Below are 19583 nucleotides of genomic sequence, written 5' to 3' on the forward strand. Positions count from 1 at the left end.
CCTGGTTTCTGTCATAATTGGTGCTGTCACAGAACAACTACAATACAATAGTTTTCAAGACTTATTTTTAAACAACGGAACCCTCTTTTTCAAATATAGTTCAAATTGGCCTGGTGTAGTGGCTCACACCTGTAATCCCAGCACTTTGGGAGGTGGGCAGATCACCTGAGCTCCGGAGTTCAAGACCTTCCTAGGCAACATGGCAAAACCCCATCTCTATAAAAAATACAAAAGTTAGCTAGGCATGGTGGCACATGCCTGTAGTCCCAGAAAAGACTCAAGATTTAGATCAATCGACATGATGTAGACCTTATTTGGATATTGATATTGACCCCATCTCTATAAAAAATAAAAATATTAGCCAGGTGTGGTGGTGCATGCCTGTAATCCTAGTTACTAGGGAAGCTGAGGCAGGAGAGTCACTTGAACCCGGAAGGCAGAGGTTGCAGTGAGCTGAGATTGCGCCACTGCACTCCAGCCTGGGCAACTGGGCTACAGAGCGAGACTCTGTCTCAAAAAAAAAAAAAAATGTTGCCCCAGATTTTAACCAACCATATACCATTATCAACCATATACAAATAATATTGCTAATGAGCAGGAAAGTGGAAGTAAACATGTAAACATTCATGCACCAGGCTCTGCTACCAGTTGCTTATTTTGGCTGTGTACTTGTGTCCAAGGTCATTCACTCACTGGGTAGGTTTATGTCCTATGATGCCATCAACTGCCAGTCAAAGAACTAATCAGCATGAGCAAACTAGTGTTCACACAAAACTGGTATAATTGAAACCAAAACCAAAGACACTTTTATTGTAGATAAATGTACAATTTCCATTAGGCTTGTTAAAATACTGAAAGCAATTTAAATTCATTTATTCATTCAAAAACAAATATTTACTGAGCATCCCTGTCCATCCATGCTGGCTAGGCACCAAGGACAAAATAAATAACACCTAATAGCCTCAGGGGATTCAAACAAACATACCCTTATATTATTTTCATGGATCCCAAGATTCTGAAGACATTGCACCAACAAAATTGGGAGAGTGCTGGAAGGGATGACATTTTTATTCCCTTATGAACACAAACAACTTATCAAAAGGCAGCCTGTTCCACAAAGAACCTCTCAACATTACGGCCCTAGCATTTCGGGAGGACAAAGTGGGTGGATTGCGTGAGCTCAGAAGTTCAAGACCAGCCTGGGCAACATGGCAAAACCCCATCTCTATTAAAAATAAAACATGAAAGGCTTTGCAGATGCTGCCGCCACCAGAAGCCCTGTACTCTCAGCCATGGTTAACCCCACCATGACATCGCCTTCGACAGTGAGCCCTTGGGCCATGTCTCCTTTGAGCTATTTGCAGACAAGTTTCCAAAGACAGCAGAAAACGTTCATGCTCTGAGCACTGGAGAGAAAGGATTTGGTTATAAGGGCTCTTGCTTTCACAGAATTATTCCAGGGTTTATGTGTCAGGGTGGTGACTTCACATGCCATAATGGCACTGGCAGCAAGTCCATCTACGAGGAGAAATTTGATGATGAGAACTTCATTCTAAAGCATACAGGTCCTGGCATCTTGTCCATGGCAAATGCTGGACCCAACACAAACAGCTCCCAGTTTTTCATCTGCACTGCCAAGACTGAGTGGTTGGATGGCAAGCCTGTGGTCTTTGGTAAGGTGAAAGAAGGCATGAATATTGTGAAGGCCACAGAGCACTTTGAGTCCAGGAATGGCAAGACCAGCAAGAAGATCACCACTGCTAACTGTGGACAACTCTAGTAAGTTTGACTTGTGTTTTATCTTAACCACCAGATCATTCCTTCTGTAGCTCAGGAGAGCACCCCTGCACCCCATTTGCTCGCAGTATCCTAGAATCTTTATGCTCTCGCTGCAGTTCCCTTTGGGTTCCATGTTTTCTTTGTTCCCTTCCATGCCTAGCTGGATTGCAGAGTTAAGTTTATGATTATGAAATTAAAACTAAATAACAAAAATAAATAAATAAAACATAAAAAATAAAAACAAAGTACAGCCCTACTGTGGAGATACAAGCTGCCCCACTGCTAGAAAATCAAGAAGAGATTTCTGAAATCAAGGACTTTGTCCACAATTCAACAAACATTTACTGAATTTCTATTTTGTCCTTAGACACTCTGCTAGATCAGCAAACTGAGGCCCTCAGGCCAAATCTAGCCTAAACAGCTTGTTTTTGTAAACAAAGTTTTATTAGACACAGCTACACATGTCCATTTAAATATTATCTATGGCTGCTTTCCTGTTACAACTTGCAGTATAGCCCATCAAGCCTAAAATATTTACTCTCTGGCCCTCCACAGAAAATGTTTGCTCATCTCTATGCTACACTCTAGAAAGATGCAGAAATGTATCTTGATCTAGGTGGTGGTTACATAGATAAATACGTTGGTAAAAATTCATCAAGCATTTAATTCATTTTATTGGATATATGCCATAACTCAATACTTCTTTTTTTAATGAAATAAAGAGTAATCAGTCCCTGCTTTCTAGCAATTTAAAATCTGGTAGGAGGATATCGAAGTAAATAATTAAAATACAATAGTGAGCCCGCACAGTGGCTCACACCTGTAATCCTAGCACTTTGGGTGGCCAAGGCGGGCAGATCACCTGAAGTCAGGAGTTTGAGACCAGCCTGGCCAACATGGCGGAACCCTGTCTCCACTAAAAATACAAAAATTAGCTAGGTGTGGTGGCATGCACCTGTAGTAACCCCAGTTACTGGGGAGGCTGAGGCAGGAGAATCACTTGAACCCAGGAGGCAGAGGTTGCAGTGGGCCGAGATCGTGCCACTGCACTCCAGCCTGGGCAACAGAGAGAGACTCTGTCTCAAAAAAAAAAAATGAAAAAATAAAAAAACATAGGGTTTGGAATTAGAACATGAAATTTCTAATTAGGCTTAAGTCCTACTTGCACCAATTACTAGACATGTGACTTTAGATTCTTCATCTACAAAATGAGAATAATAATATCTATATCATTGGCTGCTGTGGGAATTAAATAAATATGTAATTGTACCTGACATATAAGTATTCAATATACATTTTTTATCATAATAATTAGCATTATTATTAACTGTCTAATTAGTGGTGGACGTCGCTGTAGCTCAGAGTTCCTGTGATTTCCTGGTAGGTCCAATGGGACCCCAAGTCATATCAAAGTTGATTCTTTTCCAAGTTTAGAGCTCAAGCTAGAATTGTACATAAACAGTATTTCATGGAGCTTTAGACTTCTGGCCCAATACCTGGAGAGGTGAAAGTCCTAAGGGTGGGGTCCTATCTCACTGCTCAAAGAACGTCTTCCAGAAGCAAAATCAGGAAAGCACTACCTCTAGTTGACCCAGCTGATAATGAAAGAAGCCATACTAGAAAATACACTTAAATACAATACGCTGTGTGTGTGTGTGTGTGTGTGTGTGTGTGTGTGTGTGATGGAGTCTTGCTCCGTCACCCAGGCTGGAGTGCAGTGGTGTGAACTCGGCTCACTGCAACCTCCATCTCCCAAATTCTTGCCTCAGACTCCTGAGTAGCTGGGATTACAGGCGTGTGCCACCATGCCTGGCCATGATATCCTTTTGAGTTTAAAATTTCAGTCAAATCTTCCCTACCAGGCTGAGAAAACTGGTTCAGTCCAAGAGACTGGCCAGGAGAAGCCATGAGTCTCTGTCAGTGCTGCTGGGTATGTAGCTCTAACAGGGTGGTACAGAAAAGTTCTTAAGACTTCTGAGGGCCGGGCGCGGTGGCTCAAGCCTGTAATCCCAGCACTTTGGGAGGCCGAGACGGGCGGATCACGAGGTCAGGAGATCGAGACCATCCTGGCCAACACGGTGAAACCCCGTCTCTACTAAAATATACAAAAAATTAGCCGGGCGAGATGGCGGGCGCCTGTAGTCCCAGCTACTCGGGAGGCTGAGGCGAGAGAATGGCGTAAACCCGGGAGGCGGAGCTTGCAGTGAGCTGAGATCCGGCCACTGCACTCCAGCCTGGGCGACAGAGCGAGACTCCGTCTCAAAAAAAAAAAAGACTTCTGAGGTACCAGAAAATACCTTCAACAATCTCTGTGACAAACTTAAAGCCTCCTGGATATCCAGCTCTATATAAGGACCAAAGGAGGATGATCACAGAAATCACAGATTTGAAAAAACTAGATGAACCTCCAGAGACCACCACCTGGACTGGCCCCTGCTCTCAAATTGCAAAACACCTATCATTAGCCTTGTTTTACAGATAATGCCACTAAGGTCCAGAGAGGGTAAGCATGATGGCCTAGGTCAGATATCTAAGAGGCAGTAAGAAAAAAAAAAGAATATCTAGTCTCAAGGATTAAGCAATCTTGATGAAAAAGTAACACTCATGAAACAGGCCACGCACGGTGGCTCAAGCCTGTAATCCCAGCACTTTGGGAGGCCGAGACGGGCAGATCACGAGGTCAGGAGATGGAGACCATCCTGGCTAACACGGTGAAACCCCGTCTCTACTCAAAATATACAAAAAACTAGTCAGGTGAGGTGGTGGGCGCCTGTAGTCCCAGCTATTCGGGAGGCTGAGGCAGGAGAATGGCCTAAACCCGGGAGGCGGAGCTTGCAGTGAGCTGAGATCCAGCCACTGCACTCCAGCCTGGGCGACAGGGCAAAACTCCATCTCAAAAAAAAAAAAAAAAAAAAACACTCATGAAACTGTCAAAACACATGGTCAGGTAATAAGGGATATCCCAATGAGGAGCTACAGGTACAGAAAGGACAAAAGTTGAAGCCTCAGAGTAAAAGTCCCTGCCCAATGTACCTTTCACAAAGTAAAAAGGCCTGTCTTTGTTTAATATTTACTACCCTGTAATGCCTATTTACCTGTCTCCCCACTCAATAGTAATTTTTCCAGGTTATGTACCTTATATTATCCTTATCTATATTATCAGCACCAAGCCTAGACAACTGCATCTCCTGCGACTTTGAAAAGACTCAGACTAGCCCCACTCACCCAACAATACTAAAAACAAGGTTACCCTGTTAGGTATCTACCAAACCAAGAGGCTAGACCCTCAAAAAAGAGCCTAGGTAAGGCTAATAGAAAGTGACTTTGACAAGTAATTTAACCTCTTATTTTGTCCATCTCAAAGATACTGATAACATTAACAATCTCAGAAGACTGTATTAAAAATTAAGTATCCATGGTGAAACGCCATCTCTACTAAAAAGAAAAAATACAAAAAATTAGCCAGATGTGGTGGCAGCATGCCTGTAATCCCAGCTAATCCGGAGGCTGAGGTGAGAGAACCGCTTGAACTCAGGAGGTAAAGGTTGCAGTGAGCCAAAATCGCGCCATTGCACTCCAGCCTGGGCGACAGAGCGAGACTCCGTCTCAAAAAACTAATAATAAAAAAAAAATTAAATATCTGTGAAAGCACTTAACACAGTACTTGGCACATAGTAAGCATTCAATGACTGCTAGCTTCCTTCTCACACCCCCTGTGTCTGGGTTCCTTTAAAAAATAGTTTATTCCTTGGACCAACATTTATTAAACAACAAATATTTATTTGTTGGGCCTTAGGGATAAGATAACGATCTGCCTTAGGTATCTCTGATAAAACCTCAGCACCTAGTATGATGCCCACTATTGCCACAACTGCCTGGCACATAGTAAGCACTCACTGAATAGGGAACTCCCATGAACACTCTTGGATATGGACCACCGATGCATCACCTCTTAGTACAGCCCACTCCATCTGCTTTGTTAGCCCTAGAGGTGTGCAAGCGCAAAAGAGATCAAGTCTCTGGCCAGCGGCAGATCTATACATTTATAGAGCTCCCCCCATAGTAAAGCCTGGCAGTCAAGATAACAAGAAAAACATAAGAACAATTCAGATGAGTCCCTCAAAACTGCATTAAAGACTAGATGGCAGCCGGGCACGGTGGCTCACACCTATAATCCCAGCACTTTGGGAAGCCGATGCAGGTGGATCACTTGAGGTCAGGAGTTCAAGACCAGCCTGGCCAACATGGTGAAACTCCATCTCTACTAAAAATGCAAAAATTCATCTGGGCATGGTGGTGCACACCTGTAATCCCTGGTGGTGAGCACCTGTAATCTCCAAGCTTAGGCAGGAAAATCCCTTGAATCTGGGAGATGGAGGCTGCAGTGAACAGAAAGCACACCACTGTACTCCAGCCTGAGCAACAGAGTGAGACTCTGTCTCAAAAATTTAAAAAAAAAAAAGACTATATGGCAATGTTCCAAACTATACAGCATCTCTACTTAAAACCTGGGTTGTAATATTAAACTGACCACCTACTCTCACATTTCCTATACTGCCCACTGAGAGAAAAGGGAAGTGCTTCTTCCTTTCAGTGCTGCTTGTTCAGAAAAGCTGATGTCCTGGAAAATTGCTGGGCACCTATCCTGGCAAATAGGATCTAGCAAAAGCTTGAACCCCATAAAAGCATCTCAGTCATTCACCTTGCTGGCCTCCAAGGCTGAAAATAGCCCCAAATGAAAAACAAGCTACGTGAACTACTTATCCAGTTTCATAGCAAAGACCTTAAGCTAGCTGAAGAGGACAAACCCCTCACTCCTTAACTCAAGCAGACCTAAAAGCCTCACCTGTTTCTGGTCCCATAGCAGCTGGCATAGCTCTGACACCTCTCAGGCTTCATCTTTCAAAAACAGAAATGGAACAAGTGCAGAACAAGGAAGAGCCTTCTGCAGTCAGCCCAGCACTGCTTGAGGGGTGGTGGGGAGATAAAAAGATTCCTGGACATAGATGTCCTATTTTCTTTCTTTTTTTTTTTTGAGACAGAGTCTCACTCTGTCACCCAGGCTGGAGTGCAATGGTGAGATATCGACTCATTGCAACCTCCGCCTCCTGGGTTCAAGCGATTCTCCTGCCTCAGCCTCCCAAATAGCTGGGACTACAGGTGCGTGCCACCATGCCCGGCTAATTTTTGGGATTTTTAGTAGAGACAGGGTTTCACCAGGTTAGCCAGGATGGTCTCAATCTCCTGAGCTCGTGATCTGCCCGCCTCATCCTCCCAAAGTGCTAGGATTACAGGCATGAGCCACCGCGCCTGGCCACAGATGCCCTATTCTTTCATCAAATCTGAAAATGAAATGAATGGCCCTAAAGCAGCCATACCCCAAAAGTAGCATTCTGTACCTCTGCTTCATCTTCTGGCAATAACCTTAAAAGGTTTCTCTAACCAAGCCCTGTCTCAATGCCTTTTTAAAGGTAGGTTTACCTAATCCCAAGTCAGAGTCAGTGGGTCACCACTCTCACACATCAAATCCATCTCTGTCTATTACATACCTTGACCCATGCCATTATAGTCCATTGTTTCCAGGTTCACCTCTCGCAATATATTAAGTACTTCTAGATGTATGGCCCAGGTTTCATAATGCCCATGTTTCCAGTTTTGCCCAGTGCAAGGCCAGGCTAAGAACAGATGCTTAAAGGCCTATTTGTTGTAGAGCAAAAGTTAGCAGGTACAAAAACAGGGAAGGAAGTATAAGGACAAGAATGTATCCTGCCTTACTCTCCCTAGAGGTCCTCACCCAGTGCATGCTGCCCTCTGGACCTACACTCAGGCTGGGTTTCCCAAGCTTCCTCTCTTATTACCAAGCTCACAGCCCTCTCTGCCTCCTCTGACTGTGTACAATACTAGTCCCTGGAACCTTTTCATCCCAGATGTTTGTTTCACCTCTGGATATATTTAGAAACTCCTTGAGTATATGGCCCGTCTCTCTTCTTTTTTTTTTTTTTTCTTTGAGATGGAGTCTTGCTCTGTCGCCAGGCTGGAGTGCAGTAGCGCGATCTCGGCTCACTGCTACCTTCGCCTCCCAAGTTCAAGAAATACTCCTGCCTCAGCCTCCTGAGTAGCTGGGATTACAGGCACCCGCCACCATGCCCGGCTAATTTTTTGTATTTTAGTAGAGACGGGGTTCCACCATGTTGTCCAGGACGATCTTGATCTCCTGACCTCGTGATCTGCCCGTCTCAGCCTCCCAAAGTGCTGGGATTACAGGAATGAGACACCGTGCCTGGCCAAATAAAACTTTTTTTTTTTTTGAGACGGAGTCTCGCTCTGTCGCCCAGGCTGGAGTGAGGTGGTGCGATCTCCGCTCACTGCAAGCCCCACCTCCCAGGTTCACACCATTCTCCTGCCTCAGCCTCCAGAGTAGCTGGGACTACAGGCGCCCGCCACCACACCCGGCTAATTTCTTGTATTTTTAGTAGAGACAGGGTTTCACCATGTTAGCCAGGATCTCCTGACCTCATGATCCGCCCACCTCACCCTCCCAAAGTGCTGGGATTACAGGCATAAGCCACCACGCCCAGCCAAGTCTCTCTTCTTATAGCACAAAATACAATAGCAGCCTAAAGGAAGTATACCAGTAGCTATTTACAGAGTTTAAAAAAAAAAAAAATCAACTTCCCTCAAGTTTTTAATTGCTCATGTGTGAAAAGGTGAAAAGAATGTCTCTCACCAGATTGCTCCTCCCTCTTAGGTTATCCCTCTTTCTCTTTCTCTATTTTATCATGGGGTTCCCAGGGAATTTTCTATAAAGAATTCAAGCCAAATGGTTTAGCACCTATATTTGGCCTACAATGTGTGATATTCAAGATATCATCAGAGATAACAATTCATTCTTTATATCCCACATCCCTCAGACTATGGGAAATGACTCACCCACACCAATCCTTAATCAAAGGCAGGAAAAGTCCCCTTGAGTCAAAGCAGGACGATGCTATATCCTCAACACATTCATTAATGGGGCCTTGCCTAAGATCATGCTCAAACTCACATCTAAAACTGGAATGGGGCCATGAACAGTGGCTCACACCTGTAATCCCAGCACTTAGGGAGGCTGAGGTGGGAGAACTGCTTGAGCCCAGGAGTTCAAGACCAGCGTGGGCAACACAGTGAGACTTTGTCTACACAAAAAAAAATAGAAAAATTAACCTGGTGTGGTTGCTCATGCCTGCAGTCCCAGCTACTCAGCAGGCTGAGGTGGGAGAATCACTTGAGTCCAGGAGGTAGAGGCTACAGTGAGCCATGATTGTGCCACCATATTTCAGCCTCCTGTACAACAGAGTGAGCCCTTGTTTCAAAAATAAAATGATAAAATGAATAAAATATAACTGGAATGTGTCTATCTTTGTGAGCTGAAGTACTGGGATAAGACTTCCAATCAGAAAAGAAAATTATAATTATCTACAACTGTGTTAAACCAATAGTTCTCAGCAAACTCAAATTATGTATGTTTGGCAGAGCACTGTGACTCACGCCTGTAATCCCAAATGTTAGGAGGCCAAGGCAGGCAGAGCACGTGAGCCCAGGGGTTCAAGACCAGCCTAGGCAACATAGCAAAACCCTGTCTCTACAAAAAAAAAAAATAATAATAATAATACAAAAATTGGCGAGGCTAGCATGTGTCTATAGCCCCAGCTACTTGGAAGGCTGAAGTAGAAGGATTGCTTGAGCCGGGGAGGTCAAGGCAGCAGTGAGCCACGATTGCACCATTGCACTCCAGCCCGGATGATAGAGTGTCTCAAAAAAAGAAAATTCTCTATGTTTATATTGAAATATAATTCACATCATACAATTATTCCTTTTAGATTTTATAATTCAGTGATTTTTTAATATAAGGTTGTACCACTATCACCACAATCTAATTTTTCAGAATATTTTCATTACCCCAAAAAGAAACTCCATATCCATTAGCAGTAACTTCTCATTACCCTCTACCCCTACACTCTGGCAAACACTAATCTACTTTCTGTCTCTATAGATTTCCCTATTCTGGACATTTCACGTAAATGGAATCATACAATATGTAGCCTTTTCACTTAGCGTGTTTTCAAGGTTTATCCATGTTGTGGCATCTATCAATACCTAACTCCATTTAATGGCTAAATAAGATTCCATTATACGAACATACCACCTTTTTTTTTTTTGAGATGGGGTCTGGCTCTGTCGCCCAGGGTGGAGTGCAGTGATGCAATCTCAGCTCACTGCAACCTCCACCTCCCAGGTTTCTTGGGGACTGCTGATTATTACTCCCTTGGGTTAGGTTCAGATGTAGCAAGAAATAAGGCTGAACTGAGAGAAACAGTCCTCTCCACATTCTACCTCCTGGGAGGCTAAGCAGAATAGGCCCCAAGTTCCCAAGGCTATTCCCTTTTGCCAATTTACATGGAGAACCACCTGGGGCATGGGTTTTACTCTCAGCCCCTGGATCAGCACTGCATAAGTCAGTGTCCCAGACAAGCTGGCATGACAGCTCCCAGCAGAAATCAGTTCCTTTTGTCTTCAAAGTGCTGAAAACATCTGGCTGGCTACCACACTGCTCACGCATCCTCTCAACTTGGGAAAGAGAAAGCCAAACATCATGTGATTCCCCATATAACAAAGCACTTTCAATGTCCATTAACTCACTGAATCCTTACAACACTCCCACAATACCAGGGCAGGTATTCTTGCACCCATTTTATAGACAAAGAAACTCCAATCTTGAAATGTTAAGTAATTTTGCTAAGTAACAAAGCACAGAGACATAAGAAGAACCCAAGTCTTCTGATTCCTGGTCCAGACTCTTGTGAGTCGATTTTAAGGGCCATCCAATGAGAGGCCTTCCCCACCACTCTACCTAAAATAGCACCCCCATCACTCTCTAATCCTTTGCCCTGCTTTACTTTGTTTTTTAGCACTTATGATTACCAGGCATTATATTACTTATCTCCTTGTTTATGGCCTATCTTCCTACCTGAATATAAAACAATAGGGACTATTACTCTTTTTTTTTTTTTTTTGAAACAGAGTCTCACTCTGTCACCCAGGCTGGTGTGCAGTAGCGTGATCTTGGTTCACTGCAACCTCTGCCTCCCTGGTTCAAGCGATTCTCCTGCCTCAGCCTCCTGAATAGCTGGGATTACAGGCGTGCGCCACCATGCCCAGCTAATTTTTGTATTTTTAGTAGAGATGGGGTTTTATCATGTTGGTCAGGCTGGTCTTGAACTCCTGACCTTGTGATCCACCTGCTTTGGCCTTCCAAAGTGCTGGGATTACAGGTGTGAGCCACCGTGCCCGGCGAGACTATTATTCTTTATTGCATACCAAGCAGAGTTTCTGGCACACAGTAGGGTCTTAAATATTTATTACATGAACACATCTAGTACAGCCCACAACTCATCCCTCCTACAGTGATGGTGCCATTACTGTCAAGTAAGTCTTCAGTCTATACTCAAGTTTCATTCAGTATTTATTAGCATCCACTCATCCACTAAATGCCAGTTCCTATGCTAAATGCTAAAGACAGAAATGAATCAAATACAATCCCTGACTCTAGAAAATACAACTTAGTGGTTTGAAGCAGACAATAAAAAAGTGTCCCATTGGCTGGGTGTGGTGCCTCATAGATCACATGATTCCATTTATATGAAATATCCAGAATAGGTAAATATATACAGACAAAACACAGATACACAGATTGATGGCTGCCAGGGGAAAGGGAGGGGGAGAATTAGGAACAACTGCTTAACAGGTATGGATTTCCTCAGGGTTGATGAAATAGTTTTGAACTAGATTTGTGACAGTACTAAATCCCACTGAATGTAAAAATGATTAATCTTATGTGATTTCCCTTTTTTTTTTTTTTAAATAAACGGCCTACGTCACCATACTCTAAAAGGAAAAACTCAAAAGTCACCGTTTTCTCATCCAGCTGCCCCTTCCTGCCTCTTCAGGAAGCCTACTCTTCCATCCTGCAGCCGTCCAAACCTGCCATTTTAGCAATGAGTTATGCTCCACTGGTCAGATTTTCTAGTCATTTCCTGTGTGTCAGGCAGTCTAAAGTCCTTAGTGAGAAAGCAAGCTCCCTTTTAAATAGGATGTATTGGTCCATGTATCTCATCCTCTTTCCAGACAGACCAGGTCAAGGGTGGGGAGTAAGGGAAAGGGGCTGACTGACCTCTCTTGAAGCGGCAATTTGGAGCGGTGCTAGCAGAGAGCTAGAGCCTGGGTGACCAGGGAGGCCAAAGATATAACCATCACACAATGGTCTGAATATGATTTATTTTTCTTTTGGGGAGGGGCAGGGGTTTAGGAAGAGTAGGGAAGTATTTAACAAACAGCTTTGGAGCAATATCTGGTTTCAGAAATAACTAAAATCTCTCAATAACAACTGTGTTCTTGACTTTCCAGAACCAACAATTCTAATGCCAAAGTTCTTCAGAAAAAACAAGAAAGATTTTAATTCCAAAGTTTGACACTGAAACCATCCCCTAGTTGTCCACAAACTATTTTCATTGCCCTGAGAAGGCACTGGAAACCTGGAGACTGGAGACATTGGGAACAGCATTCAAGTGCATCCCCTATCAGCCAATAGTCTCCAAGATAGTCATCACTTAATGCTTAGAAATCAAGACACAAGTAGTAACCTGCAAGGGTCACAGGTGCTAGCGGGCTTCTAATGCCCTTCAGGCACCTTAAACTTAAAGTAGTATTGGCAATAAAAACCAACAACAAATACTGTTTTTACAGGCCATTATGTGGCCCTTAAATACATTCTCTCAGTAGCCCTAAGGCTCAGAGAGATTAATGATTTACTAAGGGTCATGAGGCCAACAAACAACAGCAAAGCCAGATTTCACACTCTGGTCAGACTGCTTGCAAAGCTCATGCCATTGCCACAACACAAAAGTGCCGGGCACCACACATCCTGTCCTGCTCCTGGATCTCCATGAGAGTGTGTTCTGACCATCCATAATAATCTAATGCTTCTTAGTTCCACATTAATCCTGGCAGCCACAGAAAGAGAACTCTCATAGGCAATAGCAACCCAGAACACTGATGCCACTGAGAAGTACCTAAGACTGCTATCTGGGCTACTCTACCATTCACTGGGTCACCAACCAACCAAACCTCCTAAAAACCCACAAGGTAGATGTTCTACCTTGAGTGACCCTTGAAGGTAAGAGGGGAAATGGTAGGGAAAAAAGCAAATGTAGAAGAGACTGCAGATAAAATTCTAAGCTAGAAATCAGTAAACCTGAGATGCAGTCTTTGTTCTGCCCCTAATTACATATATGACATTGGGAAATCACCTGCCCTCTTTGCATTTGTTTACTATAATATAGAGATAACAATCCCCTCCTGTCACACCTCATAGAGCAGCTGTGGGCATGGTAAGCAAAAAGACAGGTCTTAAATAGGGGAGTGATTTGTAAAGTGCAGAGCACAAACCAATCTGGGGAGTTATTATAATATGACTACTACCATCAGCTGGCTGGGGAGAAGATTAATGTCCACGAAACCAACAGAAAGTGAAACAGTAGATAATTAGCTGACAAATTATATGGTACGAACTAAGAAGATTATAGTCTAGAAAGGGAAGTCCCTGGAATAAGTCAGAAAAACTACAGAGAAAAGAATGAAGAGGATTGGAGGGTTTTAGAAAGCCACAGCCGGAGGGAAATGTATAGCTAGGGAAAAGAGGTATGAAGGGCCGGGCGCAGTGGCTCACGCCTGTAATCCCAGCACTTTGGCAGGCTGACGCATGTGGATCACCTGAGGTCAAGAGTTCGAGACCAGCCTGGCCAACATGGTGAAACCCTGTCTCTACTAAAATTACAAAAATTAGCTGGGTGTGGCAGTGCGCATCTGTAGTCCCAGCTACTCAGAAGGCTGAGGCAGGAGAATCGCTTGAACCCGGGAGGCAGAGGTTGCAGTGAGCCAAGATCACACCACTGCACTCCAGCCTGGGTGACAGGGCGAGACTCTATCTCAAAAAAAAAAAAAAAAAAAGGTATGAAGAAGAGGAAAGCAACAGTGCTAGAGGAGATGCTGTGTGTGTTGGGAAGTCAGGGAGGCCACAATGGGTAGGCAGGATAAGGCCAAACTGTCAGGGGAAGATAGGCAGCCGAGCAGCTGGGGCAGGATGCAGCTAGAAATTCGAACCCACTGCAACTAACATAAGCTATGGGGAGGGCAGAGCTAGATTTTACAGCAAGCATTTATTGGGCACTAATAACATGGTAAACACTGTCACAGGGAATGGTGACACAAAGATAGGCAACACATAAGCCCTGCTCTCATGACTCTGCATTTGAATCCCAGCTCTTCCATTTGCAGAGCAACATGGACATCAAGGGAACACATTCTGTAATGAGACAGACCTGGTTTCAAATGCCTGCACTGACACTGCCAGATGAGTGACCTTCCACAAGTAACCAAAGCTCTTTAATTCCTAGTTTCCTCATTTGTATTGAAGAAGTAATAATTATCGTTCACAGGATTAAAAAAAAAAAAAGAAACTTCATATGTGCTTTTCAGGCACATGATAAATAATAACTTATTATCATTAACTAGCTTTGTGACCTTGGGTAAGTTGCTTAACCTCTCTGGGCCTCAGTTTCATCATATGTAAAACAAGACTAATTACAGCTACCTCACAAAGTAGTTGTGAAGATTAAAGAAAATTATTGGTGTAAAGCACCTAGCCTAGAGAAACAGCTCAGCAAAAGTTCCCTTTTCTTCCCTTTGTCTCTTCTTTCCACAACCCTCCTCCTTTCCCTTCTCCCCAGCCCATATGTGAGATCTCCCCTATGGCAATGCTCAGCTCCTGAAGGAGGGCAATGAAGACACAGCCAGGACCCATACTGATTCCACTCCTAGAGCGCACCAGGCCCATTTAACCCCCAAACCAACTCTAACTTACCAACGCCTGACCACTCCTATTCAGGAACATGTTCGTTACCCACTTCTCGCCTAGTGACTTCAATTCACAAGCAAGAAGTCCTTTCTACCTGAAAGCCCAACAATTCCTCCCTGCTTACTCATTCTCCCAAGAAACAAACCAGAAGAGAAAGCATCAGTGTCTAAAATGCTGATCAGAGAGAGGAGACTGGTATTCCCAGTGCTTTAGAATGATCCAGTGCTTTAGAATGATAGGATAAAAGGAGAGGTCCTGGGCACCCTTGCTGGGAGACAGATGAATCCTACTGGCCCTCGTGCATATATGACAAGGGCAGGCAAACCTGCTGCAACTCCCAACAGTTCTGGGAATGCCTGAGAACAAGGCCTTCAGCCTGCTAGAGTTACTCAGACATGAGGGAAAAATTAAGTTTTCACTAGTAAAGGTCAACTTATAAATACCTGATTAACCCAAGCAATCACACTCTGCTCTACCTTCTATGAGAATTTACAACTGATCCGGAACAGGAGTCAAGCTGAGTACACTTTTTCAAAGCTATAACTAACAATTATTGAGGTATTTGGCAGGGTGAGGATAGGGGATTGACGGCTGGCTACAAAAAGCCCATGCAAATCAGCTAAGTCCAGAGTCTCCACTGGAAGCTGCTTCTGGAACAACAACCTCTGCACAAACCTGCAGTGTAAATGTGACCTTGCTAGAAAAACAAGAGCCAGTTCTCCAATGAAGACCATGGGAAATGCAGAGAAGCAAGGCATACCAAGTCCAAGATGCTTGGTTAATCCCAGGGAGTTCCTTTTGTGAGGAAATAATAATAATAATAATCTTGTTCTGTAGGAAGACACTATCAGATCACGCCTGTGAAGCCACCGTCTAGACTCCCCCAGGTAGCTCTAACTGCTTCTTCCTCTGCACCCCCATCACACTTTGCAAACCAGAAAGGGGAAATAAAAGAAACTATCTTTCATTAAGCATTTACTGTAAGCCCTATAGAAAAGGTTTTAATCGGCCAGGCGCGGTGGCTCACGCCTGTAATCCCAGCACTTTGGGAGGCCGAGGCAGGCGGATCACAAGGTCAGGAGATCGAGACCATGGTGAAACCCCATCTCTACTAAAAATACAAAAAATTAGCCGGGCGCGGTGGCGGGCGCCTGTAGTCCCAGCAACTCGGGAGGCTGAGGCAGGAGAATGGCATGAACCCGGGAGGTGGAGCTTGCCGAGATCGCGCCACTGTACTCCAGCCTGGGTGACAGAGCGAGACTCCGCCTCAAAAAAAAAAAAAGAAAGAAAAGAAAAAGGAAAGGTTTTAATCTTTAAAAAAAAAAAAAACCCTCCCAATAACCAGCTAATCCTAGTCCCATTTTATTTATAAATGAAGAAACTAAGCAACTCACTCAGGAAAGGGGCTGGGCAGAACCCAAATATGAACCTGGTCTGTCTGATTCCAAATTGTAACCTTTCTTTCAACAAATATTTATTGAGAGCCTACTACATGCCAGGTACTACTCCTGGTGAATATATAGCAGTGCATGAGACAGACAAGAACCCCATCTTTATGAGGTTTTCATTCTAAACAAAACTGCCTCCATATTTTAGCACATCACATGTTTAGTAGGTAGATATCAGTATTTCTTTATCTTCAACCAGGCAGGACTCAATAAATATGTATGGAAGGCCAGACCCAGTGGCCCATAATTCCATCACTTTGGGAGATGGAGGTGGGAGGATCACTTGAGCCCAGGAGTTCGAGACCAGCCTGGGCAACACAGTGAAACCCTGCTTCTACAAAAAATAAAAATAAAATCAGTCAGGTGTAGTGGGATGTGCCTGTAGTCCCAACTAATCAGGAGGCTGAAGCAGGAGGATTGCTCAAGCCCAAGAGCTCAAGGTTGCAGTGAACCACGATCACACCACAGCACTCTAGCTGGGGTAACAGAGTGAGACCCTGTCTCCCAAAAACAAAGGAAATGAACATAGTCCTTTCCCTCAACTCACAGGAATTCCTCTCAGCTGCTACCCAAACAGCATTCAACTGTTTATCCATCAATTTTGCATCCTTCTTCCTACCTAGGATGCCATATCTTAAACCAAAAGCTTCCTTACAGTGCTAGCAATTTGGCTCCAGTCACCCACTAAGTATGACAATAACAGTATTTCATAGTTTACAAAAGACTTTCACATACATTATCTTACTTAACCCTCATAAAATTAAACAGGATAGGTATTATTCCTTTTAACACATAGGGGAACAGACAACCACAAAGCTTAGTTTCACCACTGTGTAGAGGAACTGAGCCACAGCACAGTTCTTCCTAGTCCCCAAATGCATTCTTTGCCCCTTCTCCTAAGAACATTTCATATCTATTCTCCATAGCAGAGAAACCACAAGGAATGTTGTGTCCTTATTTAGTTCAATCCATTTGACTAAGCTATTTCAGATTGCCTATGTTATCAAAACAATACAAAGCAAAAATGCATATTTTGTCCTATTGCAGTATTTATTTTGATTATTAATATTTTATCACTTCTCCCACTAAAGGTGTTTTAGCTACATTTTGTGTTTGGGTTTGATTTTTTTGTTGTTGTTTTTAAGGTTTTTTTTTTTTTTTTTTTTTGAGACAGGGTCTCACTTTATCACCCAGGCTGGAGTGCAGTGGCATGATCTTGGCTCACTTTAGCCTCTGCCTCCTAGGCTCAAGCAATCCTCCTGCCTCTGCCCCCTCAAGTAGCTGGGATTACAAGCACACACTACCACTCCTGGCTAATTTTTTGTATTTTTTGTAGAGACAGGGTTTCGCCATGTTGCCCAGGCTGGTCTCAAGCTCCTGAGCTCAAGCGATCTGCCTGCCTCGGCCTCCCAAAGTGCTGGGATTACAGGTGTGAGTCACCGCGCCTGGCCTATATTTCGTTATGTTCCAATTTGCCATTTATTCCCAAAGGAACTTTTTATGTTAAACACCAAGTATATACTGTATGCACAGAAAAAGGTCTGAGATAGTTTTATAATTGTTTTCAAGCCAGTGAGAAAAATAATTCAACTTATAGGGATGCTTTTACATATGTTTGCCTTTGCCAGGAAAGAAAGCCTTTATCCTGTGAAGTGACATACACGGGTAGGCAGAGGTTGCAGAAAGTATAAGGCCCAAATGCAAGGTTAATATCTTGGCATGCTATTTGCAAAAAACCAAACAAACAAACAAAATCCAAGCACCATGGTCAACAGGCATATTCCAGCAACCAAGGCCAAGTTGAGGGTTTGTCCTATCACTCCACTCCAGGGAGCATTAAGCCTAGCTCTATAGGTTGGAGGCCTATAGAAAATACAAACAAACAAACAATAAAAGAAGAGGTAGGGGAGGAGAAAATAAAAATTAAAAAAAAAAAAAGATACAAACTCTAAAGCCAGATGTCAAGGAAAATAACAGCACATTCTGGGCAAATCAGAAAGACACAGGGGGGCCTTATTTGAAAAACTAGCCAAAGCTTTGCCCAAAACCCTTACCCTTGCCAGTCTGTCATAACACCTGAAATTCCAGCACTATTACTTCATTCTGTTCTTTAACAAATACACTCTGAGTACCAAATCTTGTAGGAGCAGGAATAGTCAGATGAGGGAGGTAGATTCATGCCTCACTGACTTAAATATCAGACAGATTAGTGAGAGGCAGAGTAGTCTGAAAAAGCAGGACAAGAAGTCATTCTGGCTGAAGGAACTGAAGAAAAGCTCTCTGGATATGAGAACTTAGCTAGGCTTAAAAGGATAAGAGGACATGAAATCATTTGTGCTACCTTAGGAAAGTAACCTGAAGCTAGGGAAAGACCTGGATTTGAATTCTGATTCAGTTGCCTACAGCCTGTAATGACAATCAAGCAAGTTATTTTCCTTTGCTGAATCTATTTCTTCATCTGCAAAACAGGCATTATGAAGCATACCTCAAAGATAGGTGTGTAAAATACTAGCCCTGATCTGGCAAATGGTGGGACTTAAATATCTTTTCCTTATCCCTTTTGCTGGTTGGAAGAGGAACACATACCAGGGAAGGATACTCCAGGGCAATAGAAATGACTTGTCAGCTCACAGAGCAAGGCCATTTGAGGGCTACTAGAACAGACAATCAATCTGAAAAGACACCTTAAGAAGTGCAGCAAATCCAGGCCACAACTAGGTCCCAGCCTAAATTTCTCCCCACCATAAAATGTTTGGCAGTCCATTCTGGACAAACATTACATCACTGTAGATTTAGTAGATCAGGAAATGGAAACCCACTCCTCAGCTCCCCAGGAAAAATAGCTCTGTGCCAACTTCTGGTACTCTAGGAGGCTGGAGCAGGATCTAGTGCAAGGAAAGTAGTGAGTCCAACTGCCAACACATTTTAATTAGTCCAACCTTAAAAGACTATAACCACATGAGATTAAAAGGAGCCCCCAGGGAAAGCCTCTGCCCTTCACACAGTTCAGCCAATTAGATATGCTCAAGTGGCCTAATTTTCATCACTGAATTCTTTGGGGAATCAGGCCTCACCAAGCTCTGACTTCTGTCTAAGAGTACAAGCATATGCTCAGCTCAAGAGGAGCAGTTAGGTGTCAGCTATAACAGAAGCAGCATAAGTATGCCTGGAGGTCCTAACACCCTTCCTGCATAAGTAAACTGAGCTAATAGAACTGCCGTCTTGCCAGGCTCCACCCCTCACCCCAGAATGCAATCCATTCCCCAGTGACTATACCTAACATAATCCATACCAAAAAGCTAGTTTTGGTCCTCAGTTCAGACACAATGTAAACACATGGCCAGACACAGTAGCTCACAACTGTAATCCCAGCACTTTGGGAGGCCAAGGTGCGAGGATCACTT

General features: G+C 43.6%; 1 protein-coding gene and 1 pseudogene across 6 annotated transcripts in view; one reads left to right on the forward strand and one right to left on the reverse strand.

The window, feature by feature from the left end:
- Positions 1-19583, reverse strand: part of STIM1 (stromal interaction molecule 1) — a 222740-nt gene that overhangs the window by 181840 nt on the left and 21317 nt on the right. The gene's annotated exons all lie outside the window — the stretch shown is intronic.
- Positions 1263-1780, forward strand: LOC117081173 (annotated as a pseudogene).

Source organism: Trachypithecus francoisi, unplaced genomic scaffold, assembly GCF_009764315.1.
Source record: "Trachypithecus francoisi isolate TF-2019V2 unplaced genomic scaffold, Tfra_2.0 Lachesis_group8, whole genome shotgun sequence".
Taxonomy (NCBI): Eukaryota; Metazoa; Chordata; class Mammalia; order Primates; family Cercopithecidae; genus Trachypithecus; species Trachypithecus francoisi.